The sequence below is a fragment of the Osmia lignaria genome, chromosome 16 (assembly GCF_051020975.1).
Source record: "Osmia lignaria lignaria isolate PbOS001 chromosome 16, iyOsmLign1, whole genome shotgun sequence".
Taxonomy (NCBI): domain Eukaryota; kingdom Metazoa; phylum Arthropoda; class Insecta; order Hymenoptera; family Megachilidae; genus Osmia; species Osmia lignaria.
This window is the reverse complement of record NC_135047.1, coordinates 6,586,643-6,600,585: the sequence shown is the minus strand read 5'-3', so window position 1 is coordinate 6,600,585 and position 13,943 is coordinate 6,586,643. Positions and strand designations below refer to the sequence as shown.

Here is a 13,943-nt window from a genome sequence, read left to right as displayed (position 1 = left end):
TAAATTATTTATAATCAGGCGTTCGAGCCAATTACGCGTAAAAATTTTATCACCCACGAAATCTCAGACAACGTGTAAATTTTCAACCGTCAACGACGTCTTAAGATCTCCCGAAAACTAATCATACGGATTAAATACGTCGTATTTCATTTCGGACATAGAAATTTCGTTGTGACGAAGAAAAAGGAGTATCAAATTTATTCCCTGTTTATTTATCGCGAAGTAGGGCAAGATCGAGGAAAAAGGGATGAAAGAAGCGAAGGAAATATACGCGATTTCGTCGTTCGCGCTTTTATCTGTGGCGCATACCGTCACCGAAATATGTCGAGCTGGTGCATAAAAGGGAGCCATTATGGGCCACGCACACAACGAAGGGTAACCAAGGCAGCTCGTTAACCCATTTTGAAGTGGGTGGAGAAAAGTCTGGACGACGATCGAGGGAGAGACGTAAATGCTTTATCGCCTCGTTTCGTGGAACTCCTTAGCCCAGGCTCGCCAGCTCGACGAAAGAAAATGTACTCCAGCTTTCCCGCATCCCTTTCCCTGGATACCGTGCCACTTCTATTTTCAGAAGTTCTGTAAACCCTTCTCGATTTTTGGTTCAAACTATTTCGTACGTTGTACCATTCCGACGAGTACCTTCAAAGAGACACTGTTTACAGTATATTTTGTGTGTCGTTAAATTAAATTATATAATTTTATTATCTCGAATGGTCCAGCAAATTCCAAGGTTTAACCACGTTATCCACCTCGTCACAGGACATTAACCACCAGGTTGGGTGGATTATTTACCACGTTAGAGAACCGTATCCTCCTCAGTTTAGAATTACAAACCCTGTTGACGATCCTCAGCATCGCGTCTCAAAAATGCCCGAGTCGCTTCGGATTCCGCATAAAAAGGTGCCATTCTTCCGTAATCCAGTGACTGTCGGTTTATCGACACTGGTGTTCGAACCCTGTCAAACGTCTTGTCTTCTCCCGTTGCTCGTCCTCTTCCGTGACTTCGGTAACGCCATCGTCCTCACTATTTACGTACGTTCCTCGTCGCCGTTTCTTTCCCATCGTCGCGAGTCGTCGTTTTTCTTGTGCATAACGCGCGCCAACCGAACGAACGGTGATTTCCATCCGAGAAAATGTTCCCGCGACGGCATCGAACCGGTTTAACGATGTTTTCCATGCGGTAGTTAACGTCTCCCCCTTCATAGACAGCCTGCTTCAGCTTATGCACACGTCCGCATACCTGTGCAACGTTTATGCTCGTCCCGTGTGTCCCGCTGTTGTGTGTCGTTCAGCTACGCACTCGGACATTCAGAGAAGCGGTTTGCATTCGCTGGCAAAACTAGGTAGCCTTGAGGGTCTCTCTGTTTTCTGCCAGCGAATTCTATCCGGGCATCTGCATGCCAAGCTACGCTACCCAACCCTGCGCCCGGCCCGTCGCGCTTTTATTTAACGGACAGAGAACCCAACGACGTGTGTCATTGATTTGCATAGTCACCGGCACCGATACACGCACACACCTGGGTGCTCGGTTCGTGTAACCTTGTTTCCAGTCCCGTGGCAGGCCTCCAAACGCCATCTCAACCGCAATCAGGTGCAACGCGACGCCCCGTCGACGTTTTGGCGACGTCTGACCCCGTGTCTGGGCACCATTTGTCCCGCTGACGTTTAGAGGACGTTTAGAAGCGATTCTTGTACCATTTTTCTTCTTCACGTCGGCGAAATTTGTCGGAGAAGCATAAGATGGTTTGTCTTGTTGCTGATATCCTTGATGGTTATCATGGATGTAGTTGACTGATTGAGTCAACTAGTTTGTTAAGTAATTTTACGACCATGATTTATTTTTAGAATAATTGATGTTTGCATCGAGGTGAATAACTTAACACGTATGGGAAACACGAATAATGTTATAGAGGAATGATAATTGTTCACCTTAATTTGAAATGTGTAAATTACACCGTGGCTAATTGGACGTTTTATCGACATTTTACGCAAATATGAATCTCCATTAACATACCCGTAAACACATGATTGCAAAATGTTATACTTTCGATATTTTACGAGCCATTAAACCTGAATTCTTCACGAATATTTTCTCGTGTACATAGCACTTTTTGCGCGCGATGATTTTTACAATCTCTGTAAGTCGGTTGTACCCGTTTCACGTAACGATGAAGCAAACCGTTCGAAAGAAAAATATTTTTCAGAAATTACACAATTGCAACAACTTTCGTTTCAAGGTTCGACCGGTCGTCCAGCGTTTCGTTGGCGGCGTCAGCCCACGTTATTATCAATTATCGTCTGAAAATAAGCTGAACCGCCGTACGTTGGTATTGTAATACATACATCTTTTGTTTATGCTGATAAAGTGCCAGTGATAACCGTAATGTGTTGCGGAGTTCGCAGTCTGCATAATAGGTCGTAATACTCGGCGTCCCGGTACAGCTGAGCAACTAAATAACTTCTAAATTAAGAACCGCGTTCAAAGAACGCTTCTGACCACAGAAATATCCTAATGACTCTCGTTTTCTGAACAAAACATTTCTATTTCCATTTAGAATCTGACACCCTAAACTTTGAATCGCATTTTTTCTTAAATAAGATGCAAATTAAAATGCAAATTTTTCTTACCCCTACAATTCTTCTATTTCCTACCATTCTAACCATTCATTCGCTAATTTGTTAGAATACATTTCTTTGTACCCTGCTTTGAACCGATATAATAGGGTGATGTGAAAGGGTGTCAGGAAGAATTGATCAAAGGATCGTAAAAAGAATTTCACGGATGAACCAGTCGGATACCCGATCCTCTGGTTTCAAATCAAAGAAGGAAGAAGGTGCATCGAGTAACAGACATCGTAATGACAATGAGGAATTTTTGAAGAATCTAATATTCCGTTATTTATTCGCGTTACAGAAATCTGATGCTTCGTTCTGGAGAGGTGAATGAACCCTGCGAGCAACCCTTTGGTAATACGAGCCTTACATCGATTATCTTTTCTTGAAAAATAGGATCATTGCTATGTATGGACGCAGAACTCCTAAAAATGACTAACTATATATTTTTAAAATAAAATCGACGAAAAAATCTCTTAAGGCGTTGTTTTCATTATAAACTTATTAAATGTTTCTGTTTCAAAAGAATCGTTGAGCTAATTTAACGAACACGTGTATCCCTGATTAAACGAGTGTGTTTATACCAGCGGATATCAGTTGTCAGTCTGACAATTATTAATTATAATGCAGAACATATGTACCATCCCGTTTATAAAAGCTTTCCAATCATCTTTCATCTCACCTATTAAAAACAAACGATTAAAGATCATCTAGTAATATTAAACTGCCTTAGAAATCATTGCAAAAGAACTATAATAGTCTCGATTACATTGGACACTTTACACGTGAAATACGATGTGACACGGTTGCGAATGTCATTAAAAAAACTAGATCACGTCACGTCAAGCTTTGGTTCATTGATTCCATGCAAGTAACGATTTGATTTTTATTATTGAGTCACATACCAGTATGCGGGAGTTTACGAGGTTGCCAACAAACAAAAGAGAAACTATCTTTAGCGCTATGCAAACGATCAATTTCTCTCGTTTTTCATCTGAACTCATTTTATCGCCAAGGTAAAATAACAATGCGGTTGTTAACCCCTAACTAGTATGGTGAAATTCAAGGATTGTTGGAATAACTGAATTTTAAAAAGAAAAATTATTAACTTATGCAAATGGAAATTAGGCTCGACCTAATTGAAGACACTGAAGATTTCTTTATAAGGAATTATAGGACCCCATCACAACAATTTCAGATTAAACGCCTCAGTTTCGATAACAACAGAGGAAATATTGAAATAAGTCGACGAGCGTAACAATGAAACCGTTGTCAAACACGGTGCATAAAGTGCAAACTGCAGATGCACCGAAGTTATCAGAAACTTTTCAAGAGAAATCGAGCAACTGGTTCATCGATTGATCGAGAACAATTCGACAGCTGGACACGAGTAAACGCGTTATAAACAAGGAAGTACACTTTGTACTTTTCTCATTGATTTTTTATCTCGAATTAAAATAAATACACAATGAGAAGAATTAATGCGAATGGGAGGTAAAGAAACCAGGCGACGAGGGATACAAGTGACCGGTGAAAATAGTTCCTTCCAGCTGTCAAAAGATTCAAAAGCAATAGGAAGACGTCCCGTTTTGCAGTACGAGTACCAAAGGCCTTGCGAACGAGAAAATTTAATGGGCACCGATTCACAAAAGCGAGGTCTACGTGTCAGCTTGTACGAGCGTTCGGCAATGATGCGTTTTCGTGGTCGTGGTGATGGTGCAAACCAGATAGCAAGCTGAAGGAGCTACGAAGATACGATCTTCCGGTAAAAGGAGAAAGAACCCCCTGGAGTGACTTTGAATCTATGGACCCTTTTAAGGTGTCCTTTTGCGGGGCTTATTCGGTTTGGCTTAGCGTCGGAAACCCAACAAACGATTCCCGGTACTAGAAACGGTTCTTCCTCTTGTCCTATTAGAATCCACTTGCAAGAAACGATAAACACTCTGATGAATTGATAAGTGATCTTAAAATCCTTTGTTTTTTAATTTCAGGTAATAGTATTAGGCCCATCAAATTTACTTAAAGAGGTATCAAAATATTTTTTTTCTACTTTATATTATTTTGAAACTACGTTTTCATGGAATTAATTAACTATTTGAACGAGAGAATTTTACCACAGCCTAAGGCATTGAACGCAACGATAAAGCAGTGATTAACTGCAGCTACCAAGAGCCGCATGCAACTTCGTTCCCCCGTATTATCTTCACACTTGGATTCCCCGGACGCGGTTTCTATTGTTTGCTGAATCTCGAGTCCGTAGAAAGAGTGCCAAGGCGATAGGAAGGAATGAGTTAAACTCATGTGTCAGTCCCTGATTTAACGCCCGCATTTCCACCCGACACTTTCCATAATCGCGAAACGAGCAATGCTTCCCCAGCGTTCACGATATTTGTCATTAGTATTAGTCAGAGACTGGATATTATTGTCATTTCATGCGACTGAACAATTCAATTATTTATTGCTCCATAAAAGACATTGGACCTTGTCTCCTCTTTGAATCATCCGACGATGAAACCAAGGAAATCCATAAAAATCTTTGGCGCAATAATTTTTAAAACCTTCCCACGATCTCTAATATTAAATGATAACACTAACCAAGCAGCACAATAAAATAATTAACATGTAATAAATTGTAGGACGACGCGGTGCGTGTGATCGGTCGTTTTCGAAGAGAAATAGCACCCGTTACCAAAGGTGGGCACATTCACCGGTTCACGACCCCACTTTCGTTAACTGCTTTTAATTGTCCCGTAATTGAGATTAATAGAAAGGCATGCGGGCGTTCGTGATATCACCCTCGGCGAATTAAAATTAAACCGTACGACTTGGACCGCTAAAGAAACCGCCAGGCTCGTTTGCTTTCAGTTCGTCACGCGATCCGCGGGTCCACGATGAAAGAAATCGCTATGAAACATCGTTGTTTTGTCGTTCGTTTCGCAATTTCATGGCGTACATTAAATGAAAGGGTTCACTCGTCCGAGGAAGATGGTCACTCGATATCTTCGCGCGGGTTTTTGCATCGGATCGTTCAATTATCGCAACGTCTTCGTTGCGTGCCGAACAAATTGCTCCGTTATTACTTCATCTAGTTCAGAATGGTGCCAATCAACGGCTTTTCGCGTGATAACTGTTACGTAGTTTATGGAGGATTCTATATCGAGCGATATGAATGCAAGTTTCTTAACAAAGTGAAATAAATTGTCAGCGAAGAGGAGGTCGAAAAGAATTGTGTAAATATTATGCTTAATCTCTGAATTGTGACATTTCGAGGAAAGCTTGTCAGATCCATTACCCGAAAAAAAAATGGATAAACATTGCTCATACGCGGAACAGAACGAGACAACACAAGGTGGATTAACGTCGTCGAAATCGCCTCGCGAATATTACGCATCTCAACTTTCCCATGAGTAGTACTCACTCGGTGCAGCGTTATCTTTTTATTATATCCATATCTGTCCACTAACACGTACGTTGCGTGGGTGTGCCCATCGCTCCTTTGACTCGGACCAACCACAATGTCGTCCCTCTGGTACGTACAGTTCGGGTGTCGCTTATTTCCTCTTTCTCCCGTGTGTTCCTCTTCCAAGTAGACCGCCTCGAGGGTCCTTGAAGTGGGCCGAAATCTGACGTGCTTTTCATGATCGTCAAGTGGCGCTAGGACCACACGCAAATAACACGTGCCATTAATTCTTGTACGATTAATCGGAGCACCTTTCATTGAACCACCGAAACGTTCCAGGAGAATCGCTTGAGGTATCAGACATTGATTTCTATGAAACCTCGAGGGGTAAAGCATATGTTCCATGTTGAACCACTTGTACAGACAGGCAATGATTCATGGAATATTCAATGGCTATGATAAAATCCAATTAGCCAAACACGAAACAAATGCTTTTCGAGAGACTTCGAACAATTACTTTCCTATCCCTATTGATAATAAATAAGAAGACAGAGGACTTTGTTCCAAGGTAGCAATCAAGTTTAGCACACAAAGATCGTTCGCGTGGTTAATTCGAACCATTCGATGTTGGATCATTATCATAGACAATAGAGAGCTATTTAGAAAATGTATTCAAAGTTCGGTTCATTGGCCAGTTAAATCGAAATCAGCCAAGCAAACGCGAGCCACGAGCTATTAGCACCAACACAGGTTGAACTAAAGCTACCCGAGTCCCGTGACCTCGTGTTTCGCCTACGAAACATCGTGGATTGCAAGGCGGGAACCCGTTGGTGTGGTAGACCGTGAGGCGACACGGTGCCGGAGCCTATTCACTCGAGATAGGAAAAGACGTGTATCCGTGTGCGGACGGTATACAACGTCCGTAGGAAACAGCTGAGACCGTGGAAGACGTGTGTTCCTTCGTATGATACATCTACGACGAAATTAATGCCCCAGGATTCCCGGTTCCAAGGACAGAGGCTTGTAGGATTGGAGGACGAAACACTGTATCGCAACGGTGCCACCAACATCCTTGCATTCCGCCGATCGGCCGCGATACGATAAATTTTCCGAGACTATGCGGACTCTCCATGTCGGGAAATACTGTTCCCTTTTAAGCTATTTCGCCTTATCTCTGGGATGCGAAGGATACGGTTTTAATTGCGGTTCGCCGATTTACTGGACTGCGTTGCTCAAATATTTTCACCGGTCACGCTTTGCGTATTGCATAGTACACTTTAGAATCTAAACAATGAATCGCACGATAGATGCAATTATGCAATTAAAGTTGACTTTTAATACAGAACTCGCCATTAATTGCAAAGGACAACCCATGTAATGAAACGTTCCTGACAACCATCCTGTGGTAAACACTTAAGATCATCAATACCAAACAGATGACAGCTCAATCGATTGTCTTATTTGTTCAAACACAGGGTGAAAATGTCAGGTAAATATCGGATTGTTCGGTTCGTCAACCTTCAGGCATTCCACGGTCGGAACGCCAAATACTTGAAAGGGCAAGTATCAGGTTCGACTGGAAGCATAAACAACCAAAGCTTCGGTGCTAGCTCTACGAAAACGTATTCTCGTGAAAATATTTCGGTGCCGAAAAGCGGCGCCTCCTCCGTTGGGTGCTCACCCACGCTCGCATTGCATCGTACACTAATACGTCGGTAGCGTCGACGCGGGTGTTTATGCGTGCACAACGAAACAACCACGAGGCGAGTGGAACGAGGGACGCATATGCACGTATCGCATTGACGAGTACCCGCCCGAGTCGGCGGTTGGTCGTTGCTTTGGCAGCTCCTCGTCTCTCCCAGGTAGCGTGAGAGAAGCGGAGAGTGCAGAACGGATCGAGAAAGGAATAGCCGGATAAGAACACAGATAAGGGAGCGTGGGAGAGAGATAGGTCGCGGGAGCGAGAGGAAAAAATGCAAAAGGGAGAGAAGGAAGAGAGAAAACACGAGAACCGGCGGAAGGAAGCGGAGAACCGTTGTTGCAAAAAGATCGGAGAAAGAAAAATGATAAAAACTGTAAAAAGTAACAAATACAGTAAGGCGAAGAGGAAGGGGTTGGTTAGGGGCTAAGAAAAGCAGCGAGAAAAAGGAGAAACGAACGGAAAGAGTAAAAAGCAGGAAAGAGGAGGAACGGCAGAAAAGGGACGGAGAAAACGCGTGGAGAAGGAAGGATATAAGGGAAATATGGAAGAGGAGAAAGAGATAGAGAGAAGGGTAGAGCTCTCGTATGGTCGGCTTGCCGCCTGCCGCGTAGTAGTAGCGTGCCGAGCGAGCAGTAAGCAGTGCTGAACGTCGTCGTCGTTTCTCAGTGTCGCCGCGGCGATCGTGCCAGACGGTTCGTTTGAGAGTTCGTTCTCATGGCGCACAGCGTTTCGCGTAAATTCTTTTTATCCCGTTTCGAACTTGTCAATTCGTTTACAGTGTAAATATAACTTATTGGATTAAATGCACTTACCGATAGACGTGCCTGAAGGATCGTCGACCTTGTGGGGGGCCTCGAACAGCTGCAGGGACAAACGTTGTCGTTCACAGAAGCTCTTGTGTAGAAGACACTGTTTTGAAGCAGCAAGGATACCACCAACGTTCGATGATCTGACAACAAACACGACTTTATCGGTAAACTTTCTCACTTCTAAGTGTGTACTATCGCGAAAGGTATTGTGATTGAAACGCGAGTGAACGAATTAACGTCGAACCCGGTGACGCGAGTTTGTAAAGTGTGACGTAGAACGCCACGCGCAGCAGCAGCGCCACTTCAGGCAATATTTCGAATTCCGCGCTACGTACCGGTGTCTCGTGGACAAGTTCGTTACGGTGCTTCTTTTTTCGGTGAAAAATCGTGGTTATTTGGTGTTCGTGGTCGTGGGGCACACGGTGGGTGGCATATTATAGCGTGTCTCGAGCTGCGTTTGTACAAGTGGAGCTTACCTTGCTGAACACGTGGATGCATGTCGTCCTCTTGTCGATGCCGTGCTTCTGACTGGCAGACCTGTCTGCACGAAAATTCCAGGTAAATACAACTCTCCTTGATCTCTTTTAACGTAATTCTTACTTCTAACGTAAAAACCTTTCGTAATTATTCGAATAATCACGTTTATCGAAACAAGCAACGGTCGTCTTACAAGTGACGCTTGGTTAGTTAACTTTCTGAACTGCGCATGCGCGCACCCTTGCAAGTAATTTACGCGCCAAATTCAAACACTGTTAATCGAAACACTTGTATTGATTCTTACTATCATTTATTAATACGTTCACCGCGGACCACGTTCAATTAGTATTATTAATATTATTTTTGTTTATTGACGAATGTTCATGTTCCTTAATTAATATTGATGTTAATTAATGTTGACTTTCAATTTGTTGATTATTTTGTTCGAATAATTAAGAACGGTTGACCAGTTTGAAAAATTCATAATAATCAATGAACGTCATGTGTTTTGACGTTGATTAAGAGAAATTGAAAAGAGGATAATATTTGTTTACCGTGAGACGCCTTTTATCAAACGATTCGAGAGGCTTACACGTTTTACGTGTGTGCTCGTCGACCTGTCAAACTTGGTTTCTGTTTAATGTCGAAAGTGACATTGATAATCTTATTGACCTAACCCAGACCTAATCTAGATTATCAATTTATCCGAAGGTTTTGAATAGTTTTTCTTAAATTACCTTTGAACTATTTTATGTTGAAATTTCAATGTTATTTATCTTCTATATTCAACGTTACTTGAGATTGCTATCTAGACAACGATTACTATACCGTTCTTATCACTGATTCTACTATCATTTGACATTAGCATTATATGCATACAACTACGACGATAAAATCAGTGTTATAATTTACAACATGATATAATTGCTCATTAGTAAAATGAATAATGTTCCTCCCAACAGTAATATTATTGCGAATCAGATATCAATGATTATCATATCAATCGAATACTCCAATATTGATAGATAACTTTCTGAATAAATAATCATGATTCCCTTTAATCGGGCTATGAATCATACAAAATATCCGAACTGATTACACGCAACCTTCGTCGACATTTCCGCTTTTGCACTTCTTCAGAACTGATTACTGAATACTTGTTGACTTTGATTTACTATCTCGTGGACACATAATCATAAAACAAATGCAAAATGCAATACAGGATCTGATTTGTAATATATTATCGCTGCGTTCGATAAGAAGAGTCGCGCCCAGTCTGTTGACGAAATAACTCCAAAACAAAATTAGTAATTTTCAAAGATATCGCGTTGTTTTTATACGATTCGTCGATAGTCGCTTCTAAACAAGTCGAAGGTACTCGTAACTATACTGCTGCACTATGTTCACCAACGACAAACGGTAGTAGTGGTTCGTAATCGTTCGATTTATCGAACTACCGATCGGTATCTATCTGACGACTCGCTCGGCGAGTATGCGTGATTCTCGAAGGCGAAATCCTGATTACGATTCTGCTCAATGTTGCAATGACATCATTGAGGATCATCATCCTCGAGGAATTCCCAGACGATTAGACCTGTATGCGTTAATTTTGATCCCCAGTTTCCTGCGTAAACAATCTTCGTCTCCGACTGGACGTGCTTCGAAAAATTAGCATATTTGTTTTTGAAGATTGCCATTAGTGAATTTTTTCAAATAATTTAGCAAACGCTTTGAATCTTATCAAATATCAATATTGAAATTAAAGAAAAATAACAATGCTTCGTCTATGATTCCATAGTTTAACGAGCTATTGAAATCGAGGCTAGTCTGTTGGTATCACTTTCCGCGTCATTTATCGCTATTTATCGTGATCAATCAAACATTTTGAGCTCGATACAGTAAAGTATTCCGGGGTATATTCCTCGCACGATCACGAGAAGAATTGCTAGAACAATCATCTGTATGATTACAAAACTGAAATGTCCACCGTCTGTGACAATAGAGCGTTAGGAGGACGATGCATCGAGGCGGGAGAGCAAGTTATTTTCTGCGAGTCGAATCACACGCGATGCTGATGAGCAAATTCTGCGAACGTGCCTGGCTTTTAATCGACGATAGACCGCGTTGTTTCGTCATGGTGCACTCCATAGAATCTATTGTTACGGTGTCGAAAAAGGGACTGCCTTGAAATTGAAATTGCGAAACTAGTTGAAACTTTACGCGAGTTTGGTTCATGGGACATTTCTGGGAATTCGAAGGCAGGCCTAGGGTCAGGATTTTGTGGTCAAAGGGACGAATGGCTGTTATTTTCTTCGAATTCCTAAGGTCCTTCTTCTTGAAACCGAGTAGAAGAATATCTTGTTATAGATTTAAGCCTTGTCTAGGTGGAGGCATTTTAAAAATTTTACAATAATCTTTATTTTTTAAAAATGTAATTGTATATTTCTCACTTTGGGAATTAATTTGATGATATTGAGGCGCCAGTCATCACTGGTCTCCACGACAGTAAATAGGAAATTCTTCGATGTTTAAATACACGACAAGGAAGTAGAGATACATTTAAGTACAGCCTAATCGCAGAAACCTTCCGAAGACGTTTCGCAAGATAGACTCGAGGCGATTGTAAATAAGAGCGCACAGACGAAGGATTTATCTCTGTTGTATAGTCAGTCATTCAGTGCTCCAAGATAGACACGATATATAACCGAGCTGATAAAGCAAACTATAAACTATAAGTAAACGAAGCATATATAAAATTGTCAAAACATAAGATCGAACAAACAGAGTCTTGCTCCATAAAATGCAATTCACAAAATTCATACAATTTCCTTTAAAAATATTTAATTATGAGAGAAACAAGTGTCGTATCTATTCTGATATTAAATTTTGGTAAATATTTATGCAAAGAGGGAACTGTCAGAGCGAGAAACACGCGTTAAAGTAGCGGGTCTCCAGACTCGATCGAATTCTTATGGAGAACACGTGCGGGCTACCGCGGATGGGATCACGAAAGTATTTCTTCGGCCATAAATCGTTCTTACGTGATGTTTCCGGCGCGATCGACAGTCCAGCGACTTGTGAATGGCGGTCGGACATTTATCACCTCCGAATAAACATAATGCGCGTGTGTTTTCGAGACGGTCGAGTCACACAGATACTCGTGTTTGTCGTGCGACTAAAACTCGAGTCTGCCGTCGACGTTGATAAGATTGCGACTTCGATTTTCCTACACATTTTTCCCTTTTCGGAAATGGTCGTCGATGCTGATAGGAAAGCAAACGATATCCTGTCTGTAGATAAATCGTATTCTAATTTCCTTTCGTTTGCTCACCGTTTTAGCGTGTATCGCGTTAGGTCGTTCAAATGTTCACAGATTATTGGAACATTCGCTATTGTGGGAATCGTTCGAAACTACACGATTTTCTATCATTTGTTTAACTGTTCTAATGGTACGTGGTTAGAGCAACCGAGTTCTTTCAAAGGACCACGTGGACAACATATGTCGCTTGTCCTCTGAAGAAGATTACGCCTCTTTGGTGTTTCTGTTTCACGCTGCAGTCGCAGCGGACCCTACCGGAAGCAATGATCGTGTTTACAGAACCTTTCGAGCTCCGTTCCGAGCTCCATGGTGTTTTACATCATTGTCACGCGTTAACGCTTTCGTTCTTTCGTTGTGGAGAGCAGAGACATAGAAAAGTTGATTTATCGTCTCGTTGAGTTCATTTATATTCTTAAGTCCCTCTTATAGAGGCAATTACAAGATTCCAACTAATTAGCATGACTTGCACGATTTTTCCAATTCAGTAATTATAAAATTCACACATTTTTGCTGTACAATTCAACGTTCTCTGTTACACGAATACATTCTCTAAGGTGTACAGCGTATTTCTGAGAACACTGGTCATTTCCTTCGTCTTTATGTACGACCTAGTTGAAAAACAAAACAGCAAAACTCGATAGCTAAGAAACCGACCGATTCTTCCTGGTAGACTTTTGACTAGCTTTTCCATGCAAATATTCCGCGTACCCCATAGAGGTTCTTACCTCTTACCAATTTCTCTGACTTACGTTCGGTAGATCAGAAACGGCGACAACGGTAGTCGCCAGCTATTATCCCAATCGTAAGTTACTACGAATTCGATCTAAAACCGAACCAATTACATGTGCACCGCGTGTCGATGACAATCGACTATTTATCCCCGGTCGGGTGGAAATAATGTACGGTACGGAATTGATAAGGCGAACGCCTTTTGCAACGTGAACGAGCATTGTTCGCTACGTTTCACCGTTCGTTGGATATGTACTCGTTCGGCGACTTCTGTGCGAGACCCGGCCGCCTTTAAAGCAAACAGACGTATCAGGGAACAGAAGCTGCATTTCGTGATTTAGAATTGTGGAGGCATCATGCCTGGAGTGTACTAATGAAACGCGGTGAAACTATACGTAGTATTTGCTGATTCATAATTGCAGTGAACATGATTCCTCGCGATTCATGCGCGGCCACTAATTGCAACAGGAAGTCTTTCGCTGCGTGCTAGTATCTTGCAGCAATGTTGATGCTGTCCGAGAGGTAGAAACTATTCGATGTTCTTGGATTTATAAATTCTAGCCAATAATTCATGGAATGATTGATTGATTGATAGGAATTCTGTTACCAGTAAATCGTCATAGCTTACTGAATTATAATTTTTAATTGCATTCTTCAACGGTGTGGCAATGGTTAATAATCGATCATCAGAATGTTAATATTTTATTCGAAATCGATTCCTTTGTAACGGTAGGAGGAAATGGTGTTCGATTTTACGGTAAAAAATCGATGAACCGAAGTTCCGGTTAATCTCTCGGTTTCCGTGATAGGACGCGTTATCACCGCCTCTCTAGACGTCCGGGTCGAAGGAATAAAGTCCGGATCGCGCGTAAATATTTCATATATCACGTTGCG

General features: G+C 41.7%; 1 protein-coding gene across 3 annotated transcripts in view; it reads left to right on the top strand.

The window, feature by feature from the left end:
• Positions 1 to 8,319: 8,319 nt before the first annotated feature.
• Positions 8,320 to 13,943, top strand: part of cv-c (RhoGTPase activating protein) — a 214,253-nt gene continuing 208,629 nt past the window's right edge. For all 3 annotated transcript variants that reach the window (XM_034316566.2, XM_034316567.2, XM_034316564.2), the window contains exon 1: positions 8,320 to 9,082. The gene's annotated coding sequence lies outside the window, so the exon portion shown is untranslated. The remainder of the gene's footprint in view (positions 9,083 to 13,943) is intronic.